At 46.3% G+C, this 22,980-nt stretch overlaps 1 long non-coding RNA gene across 1 annotated transcript; it reads left to right on the top strand.

The window, feature by feature from the left end:
• The first annotated feature begins 10,099 nt into the window (after positions 1-10,099).
• On the top strand, positions 10,100-18,721 carry LOC121046990. The gene is made up of 5 exons (XR_005798383.1): positions 10,100-10,350; positions 11,888-13,439; positions 14,554-14,629; positions 15,921-16,102; positions 18,510-18,721. It is a non-coding gene; the product is annotated as an uncharacterized LOC121046990 (long non-coding RNA).
• Positions 18,722-22,980: the final 4,259 nt, after the last annotated feature.

Consider the following 22,980-nt stretch of genomic DNA (forward strand, 5'->3'; position numbering starts at 1 on the left):
CAAGCATGGGGTAGTCACGTTTTATAAACTCTTGAATTGAACATTCAAGTGCATGCAGTCGTTCAATAGTAAAATTCACTTCAAAAATCTCAAAAAGTACTTGAAACTTGTTTTCTTTGTGCGTTGGTTATCATTTATTCAAGTTTGAACCGGTCGAAACAAGCGTGTGTCTCAGTTCACCTAAACTGGCAGAAAACAAACAAGTACAGGCAACCTTGGTAGGCACCTGCTAAAACCCGAGGCAGATAAAAAATATCGCGGTTGTCCTTTTTGGTTCCGTCACGGGTTTTACCATGTACAGCAGTAAACAGCTGGCAGCTGGCGTCGTGCTCGAGGAATTTAACCAAATCTCTAGAAAAGCACAGGAAGCTACACACAGGCGTGAGTTGACTTGAATGTTCGCCGGACAAGATACTCTCGTCGTCTTTTATTGTGCGGTTCAGTAAAGAGTGTGCTCTCAATAAAGGTGTGATCGGTCAGTTCTGCGTGCAGATCAGTTGCAACTGGCCTCCTCGGTTCCGCCGAACTTGCGCGCCTGTCGTACCCAATTTTTTTGCTTTCAAGTGCAGTGAAGTATGAAGCATTGAACACCACGACTGAGGCCGGACAGGACGAACGTACACAGATATCTGGGATCATGTCCGTGTATTTCACTATTTCTCTGTCTCGAGGTACATGATTCGCCTTCTCTGGTTCATTTGGCACATTTCATCGAGCATACTCGATAAAGAAATGCTTCAAACAAGGCCGGTTCAGACACTAGTGTTTGACAGCGTTGCGTCGAGAACCGAAAGCCACTCACCGGCACGTCTGTGCTTCGTATCAAACGTGGAATCCAATTCAAGGACTCATCTTGGCACGCGATATAAGCAGCAGGGATGTCCTGATTTCTTGCTGCCGCAACGCAGTCAGACGCACGCAGTCAAACACTACTGTCTCAACCAGGATTTAGATAATTTAGCATACGTATTTCGCGTTCGTTGCAGGTGAAGGCACGGGCCCGAAAGCAGCAATTCTGCACTGTCCTCTTGGCGCGAGCGCGAGCGCACAGAACGGATATTTAGCGAAAAGAAGAAAACTGAAGTCACGCTTCGGGGAGGACCGTCGGACGGGCTTCGCTAAAATCACCTGCGCGTGCTCAGTGTACTCAACGTGTACCCAACCGCCGCTAAAGTCAGTCTGGATATGTAAAAAAAGAAAAGAAAATGCATCAGTGTGTTCAGAAAGTTGTGATTGCAGAAATTGGTTTCGATTATTAATACAATTAACTAAACAGGCTTCTGTATACTTGAAGTGTAGGCAAGCGAGAAAACGAAACTGTTCAAAATGTGACGTGTAGCAACTATTCAAATTTATTTATAACCTGCAGTTCGCTTTTGCAATGGCCCTACATTAGAGATACGAGCGCTTTCCTAAGGGCAGTAGAGGAAAAAAATATATACGGCTAAATCTTGCACAGTCTTTTCGTGTTTATGCAAAATATGACAGTGGTCACCATCCTAATCGGTCACCCAAAATACAGCAGTATATAACCTGGTGGTGTCGACTAGACGGTGTATAGAAATGCAGAGTGTCAATATGCGATGTTGTATCTTGTGCTGTTTCTGAATGCGTTGATGTATAAAATGCTGTGATGTCTCTATGTCGCGTATGAGTGAAGTGGGGCGTGGGGTATGTGCATACGGTATTGTCCGGCGAGACGCTCCGCCGAGCAAGAATTGCTGGTTTCTTTTTTTCTTTGGTTTGAGCGCTGTCCGTTAGGTGGCGCGTGTCGCCGCCCAATTCAAAGAGTCGCGCGTTTACGTGTCTACTTATTTGAGTGAAAAACATGGAGGCGTTGCGTTCCATGGCTCCGTTCATGGCTCCACGTAGCAGCCACAAAGGGTTCGGACTGGTTCGGTTCTCGGCCTCTCGTCCAAAGGGGATCAGTCCCATAGCCAGTTGAATGGGTGTTTCGTGCGGTGAATAGCGCCAAGTGCGTGCACAGACGCGGTGAGGATTACCAGGGACTTGAAAGTGGATAACGAATGCTAACAGGTGAGCAGGAGCGTTGAACGATCGGAATCGACGCCGCTTAAATCGGTGATGCTTCGCCTCGCCGCTGTCAACCAAAAACGCCGGATCACTTGCGGCAAGCACAGCAAGCAGATGCTTTGTTCAATAGAGACATCTTTCCATTTGTCGCTATTTTGTTTCCTTCTTTGAATGTTTTCTGGCCGCGAAGTAAATGCAGCCGGCCTCGCGAAAGCAATCACGAACAAACCCCCTCGAATGCGCCCCCCCCCCCCCCCCCCCGCCTATCTCACATCGTCGCCCCTACTCGTATTAGGTGCGGTGCCGGTGCTTCGAGGCGCGTTTCGGAGTTCTTTGTGCGCACGGAAGGCAGCGAACGGGCGTACGCACTTGAGAATCGTATTTTAGCAAAAAGCAGTCCAGCTCGAGGCCTTACTCGTATTGCTCCACTGTCGCTTGCCAGCCGCCATGTTGCTTTTGGGGGTGCTCACTATGATTACCTGCTGATTGCGTGCCGTTTGACTGCCCATGGTGTTGTTAGTATAACGAAGGGGGGGGGGGGGGGGGTAGCGATATCTGTGACGGCTTCTGACTACCCCAAGTGTAGTACCCTACGACAACCCTTTTGTTGAGAGTGTAGGGTTCCGTGTTTTCGGATATATCCGAAAAAATGCGAAAAACACTCGCCGGTAAATTTTCCGTCAATTCGAATTTATTCGAAAAACTCAAAATTTCGATGTCACAGCGACCAAATAAACAGCAAAAAAGGCGGAGTGTTACAACTACACTTTATATAAAGGAGCACAAGGTCAGTGGTCCTGAGGAGATTCCACTTCGGTTTCCTTTCAAATTTAGAACTACTGAAAAAAAAGGGGTTTGCTTTTTAGCAGTCGAGGTTCCTTCGGGACAAGGGGTATTTTGTTTTCAATTTTTTTCAATTTTACGCAGTAAAATAAACTCCGAATTTTAAAGAATTGGGAATCTAACAAAAATGAACTCCGAATTTCAAAGAATTGGGAATCTAACAAAAATAAACTCTGAATTTCAAAGAATTGGAAATGCAACAAAAATAAAATCCGATAAACCCCGACTCCCCGGCGAGAAATAAACTCCGAAAAACCACCCTCCGAATTTCACAACAAATAAACTCTGAAAACACGGAATCCTACACATGACCAAGAGCTGGTGGCTATGGAAACATGCATCGAAGAGAACGGGCAGGTGTCATTCCGTAGTACCAAAGGCCATCATACTTCGGGCATTTATTCGACAAGAAATGTTATGTCAGCAGTCACTGTGAACTCGGCTAGGTGCCTTATGAATTCAAGTGCTGCATTAGCGTTCGACGTGAACTGGGGCCTATTTGTGTGCTTTACGCCAAAACAAACTAATGAGAGTCACTATTGCTTGGTGGGGTTTTGCAAAGGGTCTATTGTGTCATTTGCATATAAAATGTCTTGCTATATAACAATGCACCAACACATACTATTAAACTAGATGCTCAGAGGTTTCTTAGTGTTTGTAGTTAATAAGTTACAGCAATAATTATTTCTTAAGAGTGTAATATTTATTTTCAGTAGCTGTGCCTGTTTTGTGGTCCTTAATGTCAATGCGCTATGATGTTATTATCATATGTGAATAGTTTTGAATATCCTCTCTGCAATGTCTGCAAAGGCCCTTGGGTAAATAAACGAATAAATCGCATTTTCACATCACTGGAGTTTGTTTGGGGGGATCCTACATGGTTCAGGGGAGGTAAAAATTTTGTTTCATTTATTACTTCTTGTGGGTCAGAGATCCAAGTGTACTGAAAAGCTCCACCGTATGCAGCGAACACAATTCTTGGTGTGTAGACACTGAAGGCGTAAAGGCTGGAGTATCAATATCATGCATACTTGGCTAGTATATCAAATATGTTCATTTCCACTTGATTGCATAATTATTGATTCTTATCAAACGGTTCCTTAACGAGTTCTTTCTGCGACAGTCTCGTGCCGGGCGTTCAGTCGTAGTACCTTACGCTCCTTGTTGTCGGATGACGCTCTTGGCACCTCGGTGTTCAGTTTGGTCGGGTGGCGACTTCCACTTGCTGATGCCGTCTTGTGATCGTACGTCATGTGCCGCCACTGACATCCGATGCACTGAAGCTGCAGGGTTGGCTTTTATCCGTAAACTTTCCTGGTACGTGGTTCTTCTGCGTCGATGTAGCAAGTTCGGGCATGTATTGCTTACGCGGCTGCGCCTTTTGCTGCACCGTTCACTTGAGAGCTGGCAACAGTGTTTGCTTGCTATCCAAGCCGCTTCACTTCCATTCTGCATTGGCGATTTCGTCTGCATGCCGCAACCACTGCATTTTCTGTAGATCCCATGTGGCAAGGTGAAGACTGGATGCTTGGTGTCCAATTTTCGAAAACAACCAGCCGTTCAATTCTATTTCTTCAAGCCACTCAGCGGCATTTTGTCTCAAAGTTGGAAATTATGTGCTTCGTGGAGTGGACACAGATAATTGGTGTCGACAAATTATTAATGCCCTGGGACGACGACCGACACCAAATTAACTGTCATTGCATTGCCGCTCACCTGCGTTGTCGTGCTTAGTGTAGAAGTACATGTAGCGCTTACCTCTCATCAAGGTGATAGGGATCAGGAGCTTCGGGGTATGTCGGCACCAGGGACAGAGGCCGCCGAAGATACCCCTCAGTGTCTCGTGGTCGCTCCTCGAGACGTGGTCAAGGGTCGTTCGGCACGAACCCTCGCAGGCTCATTCATTACGGGCACCTCCGGTACATATGATCGGCCTCACGTATCGGTAGCAGAGTGGTCGTCGGTCGGCCGTTCGCAGCACCTCCATCTTTCATTGTGTACTTTGTTCAGTGCGAACCGGGGAGGCAAAGGGGGCGCTTGCCCCCCCCCCCCCCCCCCCCCAGTTCTCAGAGTGGGTGGGGGAAGGCATGTGTTTTGCCCCCTCCCCCCTGAAACAGCCACCACTGGGCAGGGCAAACACTAGCCGGCGGCGCCCAAGGGATTACAAGGGCATCGTCCCCTGGCCTGGGGGGGGGGGGAGGGAAAGGGTCTGGTTTGCCCCCCCCCCCCCCCCCCACCCCCACTCAAGAACAAGTTGGTACGACACTGGTGCGAACCTGCGCTGGTTCTTCCCAACGTCGGGAACACTGCGGCGTTGGGGTGTCCCATTGAATTGGCAAACTAATGGGCAGCCGGTGGCAGTCGTCGCGCCATTCCCGCGTAAGTCACCCTCGGTTCGTCAGATGCCCTTTCGCTCGCAGAACGCTCCGGTTGAAATGCCTGTTGAACCTCTTCCCGAACAATCTTGGCAGTCGGAATAAAATCTGCGCGACTGGTGGCAGGAAGCACTTTTCTGATCTCTACCCGGACAATATCATGTATGATGTCGCGGATGTCTAAGAGGCTGCCGTCGAAGTTTCAGCTGGACGACTCGAGTGTCGAGACGCTGGACAGTGGTTGCTAGTGACGGGCTCGGGCATCCAGTGCACGTTTAATGTCGGAAACCTTGGTGATGAATACTTCTACTGGTGTCGGAGGGTTGCGGACAAGGCAGCCGAAGATGTTGTCCCTTACATGAGGAACATGAGGATTCTCGGCTTCTAGTCTTGTCGGCGCGGGCGCTCGATCAGGTGCAAAACATCTTCCACGAAGGCGGTGATGCCCTCGTTGGGGCCGTGTCCTGGACCAAATTAGGTATTCGGCTCTCTCTCGACGATGTTGACTGAAGAACGTGCACTTTAGCTAGATCTTGCAAACTTATTCCCACGACGCTGAGAAGGATCGTGGTTTTCAAACCAGTGCCTGGCAGTTTCTTAAACGACAAGTATAGGTTCTGCAGGTGATGGTCGTCTGTCCACCTATTCTGGTAGGCGACGCAGTCATACTGTTCAATCCAGTCCTCGACGTCTTCATACACCTTGCTGTGAAAGGACGTCGGAGTGCGAGGTGCGAGAGCATGCAAACAATGGTGGGAGCGGACGCGGATTGCTACTACGGGCTTGTCATCGTTAGCTTAGTCCGCTTCGGTTTTCCTGGCAGGAGACCGAATTCCGGCGGTTCTTCTTGGTGGCAGCGAGCAACTGGCTCGTATTTCAAGTTCTTTGTGGTGAATTCGGGGGGTTCGCTTTTCTGAGACTCGTTCGTCTGGCGGTTTTTCTGCCGTAAGACGCGAGAGAGTCAAGCACCCGTGTCCCGTTGTTGGACAACTCGGCTAAGAAGCCGCCAGTGTGCACACAAAGTGAAGGGCTAAGTGTAAGGTATACAGCATTTCCGCCCATAAAAAACCATTGAAATGCGATGTTGTCGGCGTCAGTGTGACTCCCCGCGCTCGTTTTCGCGTTGGAATTGTTGATTCTACGTCCTCCTAACGATGTCTGACCACTTGAGCGGCTTCAGCGAAATTAACGAGGCTCGTTACACCGCAAAACTTCGCGTGAATAATCTGACATGCGGCGATTCATTCCGCGTGGATGCCTCGGAATGTACGCTAAAGCCTGATTCGCATGATAGGATTTCGCTCGCCATTTGTAGTAGCGACGTCGCTCGGACTGCAAAAGCGTGAACCGTAGCTGAGATGGTCGACGTCGATACTTAAAATCGAAAGCAGAATCTAACCAAGTAAGTCAGGCATAACAAGTCGGTGATGGCCACTGGTAACAATGATCAACATCTCCTTGTATCTACTGTTTACGTCGAGCCTTCTTACCAACCTTCAAACTTAAGTCTTTTGAGGCCTGCACTTACTTCTTATCGCAAGTACCAGGCCCACGTTTGGTCTACGGGCCGGTGTCCTCTAAAAGAGCAGACGACAAGCAGAAACTTTTGAAAGAGCAGACGACAGTTCGACCGATCAGGCGACCGTTTGAACTTGAAGACGCACTGAACGTAGTCCGCAGGTGGTCCGTACAACTTGACGATTTTCCGGCGTTCATGTTGGAACAAAACAAATAAATCTGATGGCCAGAATGATCCGTGAATTCAACCCAAAATGCTTCCCGCCCGAGCAATCGTGGTCCGACGGTGTCTGGTTTTCCCTTTTCACGGCACATATCCACGTTCTCGGACGAACCGAGCGCATGAAAACTGACCTTCAAACCTTTCTCTACCCTTTTGATACAGCCCCAGTCGCAGCATTTTGGCAAGAAGGCAGGTTTTTGTCTGGTTCCTTTCAAAACAACGCAGGAATGCACGTCTCAGATGGGCACTTCCGCCCACAGCCCCGGACCGGAAGTGCGTCCGACGCGCCACCACCGCGCCATGACGTAACAGAGATGAGTTCGTGTATAAACACACACACAACCCAATTTTTTTCGGCCGACAGTGCCGCCGGCGGCCAAACGGCGAAACTGTGTGAAAACGAAAAAAAATTATCTCGCTGCCATGACACCCCGGTACACCGTCGTCTTTCTGCACGTGCGACAACCTCGCTGGAGCTCTGCGCGTGTGGAGCATGAGGCACCACAAGCCATCTTGTGCACTGCTATTTGCGTCCTGCATGATTAAGAGTCGCTTTGCACGTTTTTGCCTCGTTTCGAATTGCGACTACACCGTGATCGCGACGGAGACATTTGGAACTCCAGTCGCCGTACGCTACATGGAATGAAGGTTGAGGAAGCCGTGTGCGGCGTTTGACCACGCGTTTGACGCGGCTTCAGAGTGGTGGCAATGGGCTGGAGATGCTTCGTCCAGAACTGCAACTTAGGTCACCCTAGTTGCAAATAAAGGTCAGTTTGTTCAAGGTCCCATCCGACCCCACACGTCTGGAAGCGTGGGCTCAAGCAACTCCTCGCAAGCACCGTCCGCTTGGCCCTAAAGATTTTGTTTGCATCAAGCATTTCACCAACGACATGAGTGTGAAAGGACGATACTTCGCGGAGCTAGAAGGTAAAATCCTTAGTGTTTGACCAGCGCAAAGACGATAGGAAGATAGAAGAGAAGAGGACAGGACGAGCGCTGACTATCAACTGATGCTATTTATTCAGAAGAGGATGAAGTGCGCGAGACTCGAGAGTGCCAAAATGCACTTTTTTATCAAACACACGCGCGGCAGCTTTTGCACGGGAATGGCCTGTGCCAGCAGGCGTCACCTTTCCTTCAACCGAAAGCGCAACCAGAAAACAAAAGAAAGAAAAGAAAAGAAAGAAAAGAAAAGAAAGGAAAGGAAAAGAAAAGAAAAAAGAAAGAAAAAGGAGAAAAAGCACGTGCTATAGTTTGCTGACCCAGGCGTGGTAACCTTCGCCACCTGGAGACCATTGAGCGTGTGATTGCCGCCTTTCTTCCTTTAGGAGCCTTTGTGTAGATTCTGCGCATTGTGATGTCCAGCGGTCTTCGCCTGATGGTGACCAATGATCTTGGAAAGTGTCAACTAAACTAAGGCCTTTCCCGCACATGCCTAGGTTGCTCTTCAAGGAATTCTATTTCTTTGGCAAGCAAGGTTATTGATGGAGAGCTGATGGCTCCTTCCCCTCTTTTGTATATCGAAAAGGCCTCCACGTTCTCCCGCGTCCTAAAGTCATGATGTCTTTTTAGGATGGTACATTGACCGAATAAAGGGGAGCACAAACAGTCGCTGCAATGCCTAACCAAGTTACTGCTTGAGGTGTTTCCTATGGAGGCGGCATGTTCCCTCAGTCGATCATTGATACATCTTCCGGTCCCTATTGGAAAAACGTACAAGTAACAAACCTGCTGCTTGTACAGTTATGGTATGACACCACGATAATTTCTTTGCGTTACGCATGCAGCTAGTTTGGTTTGTCGTTCTGCATAACTGGAGATACTGGCACCGCTATGGCTCCGGGTCTGTCTATACTGGCAGCCACTTTGCTTGCCGATATGATTCGGTGTGGCTGGTATGATTTTGCGTCCGATGACGTAGGCGACTGCCGTCTTTCCAACAAAACGCTTATACCACAGGACCACCGGTATAACCAAATCATACATGCAGAAAGACGACCGCCATCTTCCAACAAAAACGTCCATCGTTCACCACCGCTATCGTTACATACACCATACATGTCGAAAAAGAACATAAGCCACGTTTACACGAATGCGACTTAGTCGCATTGAATCCAGTTGCCGCATTCAATATGCGGTCATGTAAACGGCATAATGCGCAAAGCGCATCGCATTTTGGAACGGGGAGGATTATCGGAAGGCGCTCGCTGCGGGAGCGAGTGAACAGCTGAGAACATGGCGGCGGCCAACCTCGTCGGCGGCGCGGAGAGCGGTCCCGCAATTTTTTTCCCGAGAACGCAAGCTTTTATTGCGATCATAAGTAAGCGGAATATAGCGGAGCTGCTCGGTGAGGGCGGCCCCGTCCAAACCTTTGCGAAGTACGACTTGCGCGTCCGAAGGGGTCAAAAAAGGCTTCGGTGCAAGCACGAATGACACCGAGAGCTCCGAGCACTGTAGAGCACTGCATGGTAGCGCAGAACGAGCAGCTCCTACCTCGGTGCAGTTCCTGGCTCCGCAAGAGCCTCTCGGACTCGGGGTCCGGTTGGTCTGGTCGCGATCGGCGAGGTCTAGCGCGGCGAAACGCGGAGGCTTCCTCAAAGCGTGCACACACACGTCGCCTCTCGTTCAGAGTGAACCGGCGGGCCGGCCTGGAGTCCTAAACGCCTTCCGTCTCCCAACTTCTTCCACAGCACCGAAGACAGCGGCCACGATCTTTACGTTCACTGAATGCGTCGAAAGGCCTCCACGTGTGATGCACCGGAAAACGTGGTGCGGCTGGTGCCGGAACGGAACTGCATAACTTCGAGCTTTGAGTCAACGTGCACGGCAACAAACCGATCGTGACACCAAGCCGCGGATACCTCATCACCGGTCGACAGCGGCAAACGGCCCGTTGCTCGTATCGTGGGCCGTGACTCGTACTCGGCCAACTTGGCGTCTTTTCGTGGCCCCTCGCGTCGTCGCAACCAGCCACAAACCCGACAAACCCACCAGCCCGAAACCGTAGCGACCGTAGCCTGCGTTGGAGAAAAGCGAAACCGAAACTTAAAGCTTCCGCCCAGTGGCTTCCGCTGCCGCGGCTTTTCTAACTTCGCGGCTTCCACTTCCGGTCGTCGCGGAGATGGCGAAGATAGAGCGGTGGTGGGGGTCGTTGGCTCGTTTACGGTTACGGGACAGATGTTTTGCGGTCCGTTTCTACTGCGTCTCTGGCTCTCAACTGGACGGCGCCTCTCATAGTTCAACCAGGCGTGGTCAGCCTGCGTCAGGCCGGCTCGACTCGTCCGATCGCCGGACCGCAGGCGACTTCCAAGTACGGCCGTTAGGCCTAGGATCCGAAGGCCTAGGATCCGTGAAGCGGTAAGCGAATCTCGTCCCGTTTTCGTTCTACTTTTAAATTACGTTAGGTGCGCTACAGTATAAGCATGCGTGCCAAGTGTTCGTGACAATTTTGAACTAGAATAATTGTGCTTCATTGCGGTCATTTGCCGAAAATGTAAATCGAGCAATGAACGACGAGCCATGCTTGAAAACGGTGTATGTACGATGTTAACTTCTACCTGGGCGGCTAAAAAAAAAAAGACTGGTTACGGTTGGATGCGAGGCTGGTCCCAATGCAATGGTAAGCACTTAGAGCGCCTTTCTGAACGGCATGTTAGCAATATAGCGATCAACGAGACGAGCGACGGCGAGAAGCTACGAGAACCGGCGCCGAGCGCCGAAGATTTCTCACTCTCGCTGCTTGCGCCGCTCGGTTCTTGGGCTTCTAGAAAACGTCGCTCAATGCCTCGGTCGCTCGCACCAATCGCTTTCATAATGTGTGTCTCGTCGCGCGGCTGACTGCCGTGTTTATTCAATATAAATCGACGTTTTTTTTTTTTCTTCTTCTTTTTTTTCTTATCGGAAATTGTGACTAAAGAATTTCGACACCTACATTCGCGACCAAATTTTGCGACCCTACCGGAGGCATGAAGCTATCGAGTCACCGAGCCGGCGTTGCCGTAGAGCCGCGCCGCTTCTTGTTTCAAAAAGCTTTTGGTTGCCGAAATGGCTCGCCGCCCGCGGTGGCCGGTCGGGCGTCGGATTTCGACATCGCGCCTCTAGCGTTACCCTTGCTGGGCAACGGGTAAGGAGAGGAACGCGATGCGCCATGAACTTTACCCTCCATCCTCGCAAACGCGCACAAAAAAAAAAAGATGTTATTTTTGTTAGTTGCTTGAGGCGGCTCGGCTCGCGTGTTGCTCATGGCGACACGGCGGCTTTGCTTGCGTCTTTGTAGTTTGTCTTCCGTCGCTTCGCACCTTTTTTCGTTTCTTGTCGTCATTTTACAACGGTGTCAGTGAAGTATTGCTGCGAATTTGCGAGGGTGTCTACCCAGCTGACGAAGCTTGGGACGATGATAACATGTCCAGAAGTTCTGACGGTGATGAAGTTTTTGGCATCGCCCCGTGATTTAGCTGAGAGTGATGTAAATAAAGGTTTTTTTTCTTTCTTTTGCCCAAAATTTCCCCTGTTCTTAAAAATAAAAAAAAAAAAGATCGACCTATATTTCAATTCTTTTTTTTTTGGTGGATCCAATAAATAGGGTTCGACCTATTTTCGAGTAAATACGGTAACTTTAATTACTATTTTGGGTTACGTCGGACGCAACTCGAATGCTTGACAGTTACGTTGGGCGTAACTTTAATTTTTATTTCGGGTTCCGTCGGACGTGACGTTAGACACTCCGTTACACTTAAGGAAAATAGGGGCTGCTGGTTCATCATATAAAGTTATAAACCAACCATTTGTGTTTAATTAAAATGCATCACTGACCTAAAAAAAAAATACTGCTATCCTAGAGTTTATGCTATAGGAATGTAGCGCTTCAGATAAATTTGTTAATTTTTACTTTTAGTCCCTGCCCCCTCCAGATACAACATCTGGCCTAAAGCAGTGTTCCGGATCTCCTTCCAAGACCTCAGGCGGGTCGTCATTCAATCCATGAGTCGGCGGCGTCTCATGGGCGTGTTGCTGGTGCTTACTGGATGGTGCTACCGAGGGAAAAGTGGTCGTGCTTGGGAAAGGCAAGTATGGCCGCCGTAAGTATAGATATTGTTTTTACCTTTGCTCGAATCCACTTTTAAGAAATGCACAGTTCGCATGTGTGCATCTCTCAATGTTTCCACAGTCGGCTGTTTTTTTTTTTTTTTGGGTGCTCCAACTCTGTCAGCGCTAGTTTCTCTAGATCATGCAAATGGGATGCAACACTAAACCACATATGCTCTCGCAACAAACAGTGCTGTGCAGAAGCACAGTGGAATTTACTCTAGCTTTATAATGCAGCACAAAATGGTTGACTCCAAGTATAGCTACTTTTGTGACTCCGTTTAACCAAAAGCTCTGCCGAAACAAACTTGCCGCCTTATAGGTAGTGCAAAAGAACCTCGCGTGCCTGACCTGGAGAAGGGCATTTTTTTCATAGGTCAATTTTTCCTTAAACCAATACCTTGAGCCTCCTTGAAATGTTAACATTATGTGACACACGGAAGAACAGTAAACTCTTTAATGTTGGCGAACCTTTAATTTTCGCGGCCTTTAATTTTGCAGAATTCAGTGGCTGCGATTATGTCCTCTGTGACCGATTCGAGAAGAAATTGGGGCCACGAAGATAAGGGGGTTTTACTGTACATCGGAGGAAAGAGGAAGTCACTTATGTTTGTATGCAGGAGTAAAACCAACAACAACAATCATGGTGTCGACACTTTGTAAGCCTATCTGTGTCTATTGAATGATATCAATTTTGTTTTAGTTTGTTAAACATTGTTGCCTGTACATTGTGGGATGTCGTCTTCAACACGAGCAGTGGTTTTCTTCTCAAGCAGGCAGCATGGACGCGTGCCGCAGCACAACATAGTTCATTTGCAGGTGGTACCGCAGGTTGAAGGATGGTTGGCACAATATAGGGGAATCACAATTCAATGTTCTACCTCGGGCGTAGACAAGATTTGCTTATTCTAAATCATTTTGTCTAAAAATCTGGGATTTGCGATGAATGTACCCGCATGGTTGGAAGGGCCAGACAAGCCTTGTGAGCGCTTCATTTTCTAGCGTCTCAGTCCTGAACCCACTCGCGCACCACATGTGTAGATGTTCCGATAGGTGGGAGCACTTATTTGGAAAATGGTGAATGGCAACTGTTATCTTTATCAGACTTTTGTATTATGGTCAAAGTTGGACTGCATATTTGCAATACTTTTTCTCACTTAAAAATATGTCATACTAAAATATGTAGAATAGCCGATGACAAAAAGAGAATGGCTGGGCGTCCTCCAGCACGTGCTTGTGCTTTTCACCCCACTTTGGACAGATGTGCTTGCTCCAGGCTCATGAGGCGCTGAAACGTCATCGAAGGTAGCAGACGGGCTGGTGGTGGAACAACGGAGACTTCTCCCTGCCTTTCTCATGCTGTCAGTGAGCGTGTACCTCTATACTCTAACTTAGCTTAACCTGCACAGAGCTGAGGAGAATAGGCTTGGCGAGTGCCCTTACTGCATATGCATTTGTACAGCTGAGGCACTCTCTGAATCAAGAACATTGTGTATCTTACCTTCAAAAACACATCATTTTGGGGGTGCAAAAGGAATTGTAAGGCATATCTTTGTTTGTATTGTCCTATTACGCATCGCAGGCACGTAGCCAGGGGGAGGCTTATGAGGCCGGGCCCCCCCCCCTCCCCCCCGATATCTTCCATTTTGCATGGGTCCTCCTCTCCCCCCTCCCCCTCATACAGCGTTTTGTTATGAGGGGGCCCCCCCTGAAACGAAATTCTGGCTACGTGCCTGACGCATCGACTCCAACTTAATGCGGAGTTGACCCACCCTGTTGATAAATTTAATGCCTGCCAGGTAATTTGTTTTGCATTCAGTTAATATATCAGTATTCAGTTAGGTATCCCAAGTCATTAGTCGTTGAGATGCAGTCTCTCTGCAAGTCAGTCATGTTTAACATTCATAAAACTGCTTGTCAAATAATGGCACTGTCGAGGACATGTACTCGGCTCGAGCGATCGCTGTGCACAAGCTGGTCGTGTGGTTACAGGCAGCAAACATCCCGGTTAGAACGTCCTACCTCGCAATGTAGCTGAAGACTAGGTCAGGGCCCCACTCACAAACGTCTATACTTTGCATCTCTTTAAGCTGGACCACTTTTGACACTACAAGCCATTGCAGCAAAAACAGTGTGAGACATGATTATAAGCTCGACGTACCATGGCATCCAACTAGAAGGTCACATGGCTTGCAGCTTCTGCCGTGGTTAACTTTAAACTGAGATAGTTTAAAATAATGCTCCCGGTTTTTAGTGTTGCCCGGCACGGTTAACAATTTGGTGATATAGTGCTGCATTGAAAAATCTGCATTCGTGACTGTATCACCTTGTGAATGCATACTAGCTATTAAACTCTCCATTCTGCAGAGAAATGAAATGCACTTTGCTTCGAAGTGCAGCTACTTCTGAAACTTCATGGTATGAAGCACCTTATGGCTGCAAGCTCTGACCGATCTTGTTCTCTGGTCTGCGCAGGCCCATTGCAGGGAGTCACTCCGAGAGCCTCACCAGAGGTTCCTGCCCGTGGTCGTTCTAAATTTTTTTGTTGTAGGTATGCATCCTTTCTGTCTTTCCCTTAATTGTATTCGGGCGTTTTCTTTTAATTGTAGCAGATTTGCCTCAAAATTGGTTCAGCACAAAAATGGATGCTGTACAACTGTATCCCGCATATTTTGTTCAAGATAACTTTTCTTTGCGAAAGTTAGATTTTTTTTATGAAGGTTAGTCTTTTTTTTGTTTTTATTCACAAATTTATTTGAGTTTCCATGGGCAACACTAAAACGTTATGCCAAGGGCAAGGACAAGTTCACTGCTCTAACTTGTTCTCAACTGATAGCAAGAAATTTTGTTAATGTCGTGAAACCTCTTTCCAGCACTTGCTTTGCAGCATGGAAACAAATTATACATGGGACATACTCTTCTTTAGACTGCTTGTTCATTCTGCAGGTCTGCCTTCTATAGATGTCGTGCTACTGGAGAGCAGGCGAATTCGATTGTTGGTTTTGCCATTGCTTTTTTTTTAGCCGTTGTCTATTTTGACTAGTTAGCTGAAAATAATGATCTAGTACCCTTTAGTCAGTAAAATAGATAGTGTGTGCCGCTGTTAGTGTCAAGTAGAGATGCACGCTTTTTAGGCATTTTGCGCAGAGTGGTACCCATTTTTATTGGTTAGCCTCTTGGTGCGCCAACTAAACTCTTTCTATCCAGACACCTGCCCTTTGCTTTTATTTGGCAGGCTCTGGCAATAAAATAATATAGTGTTATTCCTCGGTGGCTTAAAAACCTAAAGAAAGAAGTTTCTCCATGTTTAAACGTAAACTTTTATAAAGGCAAAAATGAATTAAGCCAGTAGCAGACGACACATAGCCTCAGCAGTGCTCCGCGCCAACAGCGTTGCGTCAAAATAGCGGTCGTCTCCTTTTTGCTGCCTTCTCTTTCTTTCCTTCGGCGCTCTCCTCCCTTTCCTCCTCTCCGGCACCTTTGTCACCACACCCACTGGCTAAACTCTCCCACTATACGGCTCTGCATTGCAGTAGTAGGTTTTTTTTATAGTCTTTAGAGTTAAATGTGAATATTTGACAGAAATCTCCCAGGTTGGGGTGAAAGAGGGTTAAATGAATGCATTTGATCAATCGCCTTAATTCGGTACGCATCATTTCAAGGCCTGTGTGGCCTTGTCCTTGGGTGTGTCTATGACTGTGGCTGTGAAGGAGCAGTTTTTTAATAGGTACAAGTACAAAGTATAAAAACAAAAGGATCTATGTGCTGATTATGAAAGAATATGCTAGCCATTCTAATGTAGCTCTGCCAAGTACTTGATTGTGATTTGTTTTTATTTCCAGCTACATGGTTGCCTCAAGATCTGGAGATCCTAGTGGCCACAAGCTTGGACTCAATCTTCTTCTGTGGTCCGGCCAGGACCATGGGGGAGGTAATCCCAGCAACAAGAGCATCACAGTATCTCCCTGCCTGTGACTTCCAATTAGCATCACGACAAGGGAGTCCTCATGCCACCAAGTGTTAGGTATGCTACTCGAAATAAGCATTCTTACCTATTCTTGAAGTGAAACAGCAAAAGCACTACTAAGCCTAAAATGCAAAAAACATTCAAATCTCGGGTTGGTTTGAGTTCCAATTACAAAAAGGCGTCTGCAGACATGATTCACATGTGAACTTAAAGCCCACGGATGTAGGTTCGACGGAGTCACAGAAATAACTTCCCGCAGATGGCTTCGCTAGTGCCATACCCAAACAAATTCTTAAAATAATCATTGTGTTACGTTGGTGTCATTAATCTTATGTACCTACCCCACCCAGCAGTCGGGAGATGTGAAATATAAAAAAAATGGGAACTTGCACATTGTCAGCTCTGCAAAGATAATATATTGAACCAAGCATAGCACGTTCAACTTAAGAAAGCAATTCAGTGCAGGCCTAGTTTTAAGCTTCACATATTTGTTATTGCCCTTCATAATGAAGTAAAAACTGCTTAAGTTGTGGCCCACTACAGGCTTTCTATTAGTGTTAAAAAGTGTTATGGCAGTTTAAACAGCTCGCTCCAAATATTTTCTTGAAATGCATAGGTTTATTATTATGTGGATGTTTGCAGACAGTCATGGTGAGACCAATCTTTAGTGCCAAGTGTTCCACTTATTGAGAGTTGGTTGAGTCTGTAAATATTGTAGGTCGCAAATTAAATTTTTATGGTATGCAATGGGCACAATCATCCGTAATGACTAGCTCTACCTAGGGGAACTTTATACGTTTACTACGTCAAGATGGTTTCACAAAACTAAGTATTTAGTTTATTCAACTCCTGCACTAACCTTATCTCTAGAAACTTTTTATATTCTTTTTGCGATGCTGAGTTAGGATTCTGGAAGTAGTTTTTCTAGAACTACGCTAGACATTTCGAGTTCATAATTTTTCTCGCAAAGAATTCAAGAGAGCCAAACCCTGTAATATACGGATGGAACTCGCAGAATGATACGACTGGCAGTTTGAAACATTCGGCACTGTAACAGTAACAATGACATGTCACTTGCCTATGTAATGCTCATTGTCGCAGATCAAACTGCTTTTTCCGTCTGCACTCATTTTCAGTGGACTCATTCAGCTTACTCGCACCCGAGACTGCAGCGCTGGGTTCTGCGAAGTAATTTGCATGAATATAGATGCAACAGGTTTCTTTGAGTGTGCGTCTAACACGTATTCTTCATATTGAATCTGCTACTGTATTCATGACCATGTCCTTAATTGTATCCACATTCCAGCTTATTTTTATTTTGACATTTGAGTTTTCTTCAGTACTTTTCTCAACATCTGTGCTTGTCGAGCCGTACTCAAGACCATTAATCTTGTCTTTCACTATTACATTAATATATAAAACTGTTGATGCCGAGTGAGAATTCAAGGTCCCGAATCTGTCGTGCGAATTAAATAAGAACCAATAAAAAGCTCTACAAAGGAAATTTTGTTAAAGGAGGCTGTATAAGCATTAAAATAGCACATGCCATGCTAAAAAAAAAAAAAATACAAATTCTTGTTAGGTATGCAAGGATGACACTGCTTTTTCTGATGTGTCACAAAAAAAATCAGTGCCATACAGTGTCCTTATGGAAGTACAAACTGTCGAATTCAAAGCCCAGAAGTTTTATTCAAGAATGTTCCTCAATACAAATGTATTTAGAGATCTGAGCCACTGACTCATACATGACTATGTGGCGAACATTCATTTTCATGTGCATTATAGTTTACAAGGTCTAGTCTGCATTGATTTATTGCATTCATGCTGAAACTGGGAGGGGTTCTCTGGGTATGAATAAAGATATAAACATTTCTTGAAATCAAAACATTTGAGAACGGACAAAAGGAAGGATCTGAGAACGGTATCTTAGATTCTCTTCTCTTTTTCTTATCTCTAATTTTCACCTTATTTCACCTGATGCATTTACTTTTTTTAGCGCAGCTCTTAGCACCCGTTTCCGCGTTTCGCGGCGTTGCCCTCGGCGTAACCGTTCAACTAAACTTGGCAGGAAATTGAATTAATGTTGCGGTCATGTGACGTTAATATTTCCGCTAAGTCTAGCTGAGAAACTGAATTTTTTATGGATGACATGACACGGTCATGCAACGTCATTTTCCCCGCTACTTTTAGCGGGAAAACTGCATTTGTGTTGAGGTCATGTGACATCAATTTCCGCGCTAAATTTAGTGGGAAACTTAACCCGCTAAATTTAATGGGGAAATTTTCCCGCTAAATTCAGGGAAATGTCCCGCTAAATGGGAGGGAGCAGAAGAGGAGGAGGGGAGGGGGAGGAGGGGCATACACTCTCATCCTCCTCTTCTAGATCTGTGCTCTAATTTCACGTTACAGAGAATTGTAATCGTCTCATATTTCATCTCATGTTTATTCAACTTTTGTATTGCAGGTGCGCTTGCAGCACAAATCTGGGTTGTGCTGATCCTCTACGCACAAGTTAGGAACTCCTGAGTGGCAAGAGTGGGAGTTTGGTCTGACAGCTCAAGGGACACCATTGTTCAGTATTGAATTTTTAATTATCTTCTTTTGAGCAAAGTTAAGCTTTGTTGCTTGCAGGTCTTCTAAAAATAAATACCTACAACCAAATTTACCACGTCACAACATTTTGCCTCTGCTCTTAGTGTTCCTGGTGAGCCTCGGATAAGAGCTTACTGGTGTGCAAACATCAAGCTTGTTTGAAACCACTCACTGATGTACACTCGCTGACATCCAGCATTCCAATGAAACGCTGGATGTCCACAGGTCTTTCTTGAACAATGCAAGCGGGAAAGGAACCATACAATCATTTCGTATTGGGGGACATTCTAGAGAGTGTTTTTTTTTGTATGTTTTACAGATTTGTTTTAAAAAAGCCGTAAAAGCTACATTTACGCGGTCTGTGCACGTGAGTTATATGGCCAGGGCGGCATAGTATAAAAGGCTAATTTGTAATGATCAGTCAGCTTATTACAGAGATGTGCCAGTCTTCTTTCAGAAAACTAGATTGAGGTTCATTCTAGCATAGTTTTATCTCGCGAATCTGAATATCCCGTTCGTTTTCCACAAAGATATAACTAAACGTGAGAAAACAAAAAAACATCCTACCGATAGTGACATCGTAAGAAGACCTTTCGGCCGCCAAGCGCGTCGCTTAATGGCCGCTCGTCCAATCTGAAGTTTTCTAGGTATATTCTCCCGCATTGGCACCAGTTGTGACACATTTTTCTGCCCTTTTAAAAAACAGCACGTGCGTGCATAGCTTTGATAGGTGCTGAAGATGCATGAGCAAAGATTTCGAAAGCCACTTTTGTGACGTCGCTCTCCAGGGAAGTGCTTTCACAGCGCTTTAAAAATGACTCTATGCAGCCTCGATTCATAAAATTACCAAATAATTTTGATATTTGAGATTCTGGAGGTCACATGAAGAAGATAAAAGTGTTTTCTCAAATACAAAACCGCTTCAGCCTCTCTCTAAGTATAGTATGTTCCTGAAATTTTTAATCAGTGAAAATAGACCCATGGTTCCAATTAAACTTGCTAAGCATCATCAAAACACACTAAATCAACTTTCTTTGTAAAGATATAAAACAAGAGCAGCATTTTATGGCGTTCTAAAAAAATGGTCAATTTGGACGCGTTTCCAGACTGTGGTTTCTTACCAGAGCGCATCTTTGCACCTGCGGTCCTGCTGCCCGGTGGCTGCAGTGCGAAGCCGCCCCCTCGCCTCCCTCGTAGGATGGAGGGAAGCAAGGCGCACGTGCGTTGCGTGTCTAAGGGGGAACAGGACCTTGGGCGCAGAGATGAGCTCTGATAAGAAACTGAAACCTAGAAACTCGTCCAAATAAAGCGTTTTTACAGAACGCGTAAAAGGCTACCCCTGCATTATATCCTTCTAAAAAAAGTTGATTTTGTGGTTTTCAATGACTCAGCAAGTTTCTAATTGAAACCATATTTTCATTTTCACTAATTAAAAAGTTAATTAACAATTGTAAACATATAAATTAACAATTAACAAATTTTATTTAATTATCTGACTGATTGTTACGATTAGGTCCCTATACTAAGTACGCCTGGCCGTATAACTTGCCTGCACAAACCGCATTAATTTAGCTTCACGACCTTTCTGAACATATATGTAAAGCTTAAAACTAAATCGCCCTGTACAACGGTGAAAAGGCGAAACCAGCATGGTGGAGCCATATGGCTCCACCGTGCTGGTATCGCCTTTTTGCTGGTATAGGTTGTCCCATATTACGTTATGCATGTATGGTTCCATATGGTTCCGCTATATTCCACTACGCTGGTATAGGATGTCCCATAATATGACACGCTTGTATGGTTCCGCCTACCTGTATCGTTCCGCCTTAATCCACTATACTCCATCCGCCGATTCGCTTGTATAGAATGTCCCATATTACGGTTACGCTTGTATGAGCCTTTTCCGTCATCTTTCCATCATCGAAATTTTCCAACAGGGGTCTGTCCGATGTATGAACGACCGCAGGAGAGAGGTAAGTCGTATACAGCACCTTCTGTACATTCCGTGAATTGTCTCACGTGCTTCTTCCCGCATGGTGTTTGGGAGATGGAGAGGGATGTAGAATTCACCTTTTTGCACATCCGGCCAAGCTTGTTGGGTGCCGAAAACACAACTCTGACTCCTACCTTGGCTGCAGTTCTTTTGAGGCTGTGGGAGATTCCATGAAGATACGGGATGACTGCCGTGGGTAACTTTTCCTTGGTTACGTTTTGACAAGGTTCAGCTTGGCTACGAGACTCTTGTAGAAGTCTCTCCGCCACGCTGCATATAATATGATCTGGGAAGCCCGCATTTTTCAGTCGATTCACTTGAGTGGTAAAGCTACTCGAGACCTGGTGGTGACAAGACCTGTAAAGGGCGTTTTTTATGGCTGCAACCGCAATGCCTCTCTTGACTAGCTTTGAATGTGCGGATGAAAACGGAAGGAAGGATTTTTTAGAGCGGGGCGAATACTTCCAACAGACATGATCTCCGAATAGAAGTGTCAAATCTAAAAATCGCAGCTGTTGCTCCTCGGGTAACTCATTTGTCAGAGTGAACGGGCGAAGAGTAGACTTGAACGTATTAAAAATATCTCCCACATCTTTTGATCCAGTGTCATCGGATGGTCTGTACAAGACAAGAAAGTCATCAACGTATCGAAATATTTTGATGACTGACGAGTCCCAGAGTGAAATTTCTAATAATCTGTCATAGAAGGCTAGGAGTAGATCACTGAGCGCCGGGGCTATGCATGATCCTATACAAACACCTTCGCGTTGACGGTAAAACTCACTCCTGAACACTACTGTTGTGGAGCGTAAGTAAAGCATGAGGAGATTCAAGAAGTCCTCAGCTGCGATACCGACTGAGTTCTGAAATTTTAGAGGTCCATATCTATCAATGGCGTCGTTGACTGTTTCACAAATAGAGTCGTGAGGAAGGGAATAGTATAAGTCCTTAATGTCCACAGAGAAGGCCAAAACCTTCCCTTTGGGAAGTTGTTGAAGGTAATCTGACACCATGGACGGTGTTCTGACCAAACTGACCAAACAAAAAAGAAGGGTCGTGGGAGCTTATGACCAAACTGAAGCGAAAGAGGCGACTGGTGCAGAAAGGCCAAAATGCACCAAGACCGACTGTCTACAAGTGTGCTTGGACCCCTCGAACGCCCACTTGCCAAGCATTGCGTGGAACCACTGCACATTGAGCCAAGAGGGACTGCTCAGCATTTCTTTTATACAAGCTGGCATATCGTCATCTGGAAAGCCTAAAAGTGTTACATGTTCAACAAGTCGAGGAAGCACAGTTCACTTTAAACACTTGATCGCAAAATTTGCACTTGATCGCAAAATCGAGATAGCAACCGTTCCAGGTGTATGTGAATTGCGCTGCCGAGACGACTGGAGCACTGTCACTGCATCTCTGAAGCATCTCGATGGTCTGAATCTCTGTCCTGGTAGACCACCAGAAGAGAAATATGCGAACGTGCAGCTTGAGTGTGGCTACGTGGATCCAGCTGGTGCTTGGCGGCACAACCGATGCCCCATTCTCCAAGTCGGAGAACTGCCATGTTCTTTTTGTGCGAGGTTAAAAGACACTTTCCGAATTCACAAGTCAAGAATGGACAAGCGTCGAGAGCACTAACGAGTCAGAATCATCTTGAGTTTACCTAGCAAGCAGAAAGTAGATGTATTAAGAAAGCAACGGATCGCCTGCTAGAGTTTTAAGATGCAGGCTATTCAAAGTTAAGAAAAAGCTGACTGAAGAGTTACCGTCCTGTCAAGGCAAAGTGGAAGACCTAAGTGAGGCATCCCTTCATAAAACACTCAAGGAAGTGAACCTTTCAGAGGCGCAGCAAGTGCTTGTGACCGAATGCATATCAGCTGCACGGCATAAATCCAAGAAAGGAAGAAAGTACACGGATAGCTGGCTGCTGTGTTTGCTGCTACATATTCGCACGCCCACAAGATACAGGTTCCTAAGAGACAGTGACGGCCTTCCTCTGCCATCAGGGAAGACCATCCGGCGATATATAGCCGCTGTCGGATGGAAGTGCGGCTTCGACCGGAACTTTTTTTCTGCCTTGAAGAAAAAATTAAACGGAAAGTCGATGTTCTCCATGCACGGCATGCTGATGGTGGACGAAATGCAAGTGAGGCAGTGTAAACGGCTCAATTCTAAGACTTTGAGCTATGACGGACTAGTTGAGCAAGGCATAAATAAGAAGCAAAGTTCAGAATTGGCAGATCATGCGCTCGTGTTTATGTTTTGTTCATTTGCTGAACGTTCAGCGCAGCTTGCGGCTGTGTGTGCTTCAAAAAACGCCACGCGAGGCACAGTGCTATGTCAGCTTCTTCTG

Source organism: Ixodes scapularis, unplaced genomic scaffold, assembly GCF_016920785.2.
Source record: "Ixodes scapularis isolate PalLabHiFi unplaced genomic scaffold, ASM1692078v2 PGA_scaffold28__5_contigs__length_5199819, whole genome shotgun sequence".
Classification (NCBI taxonomy): domain Eukaryota; kingdom Metazoa; phylum Arthropoda; class Arachnida; order Ixodida; family Ixodidae; genus Ixodes; species Ixodes scapularis.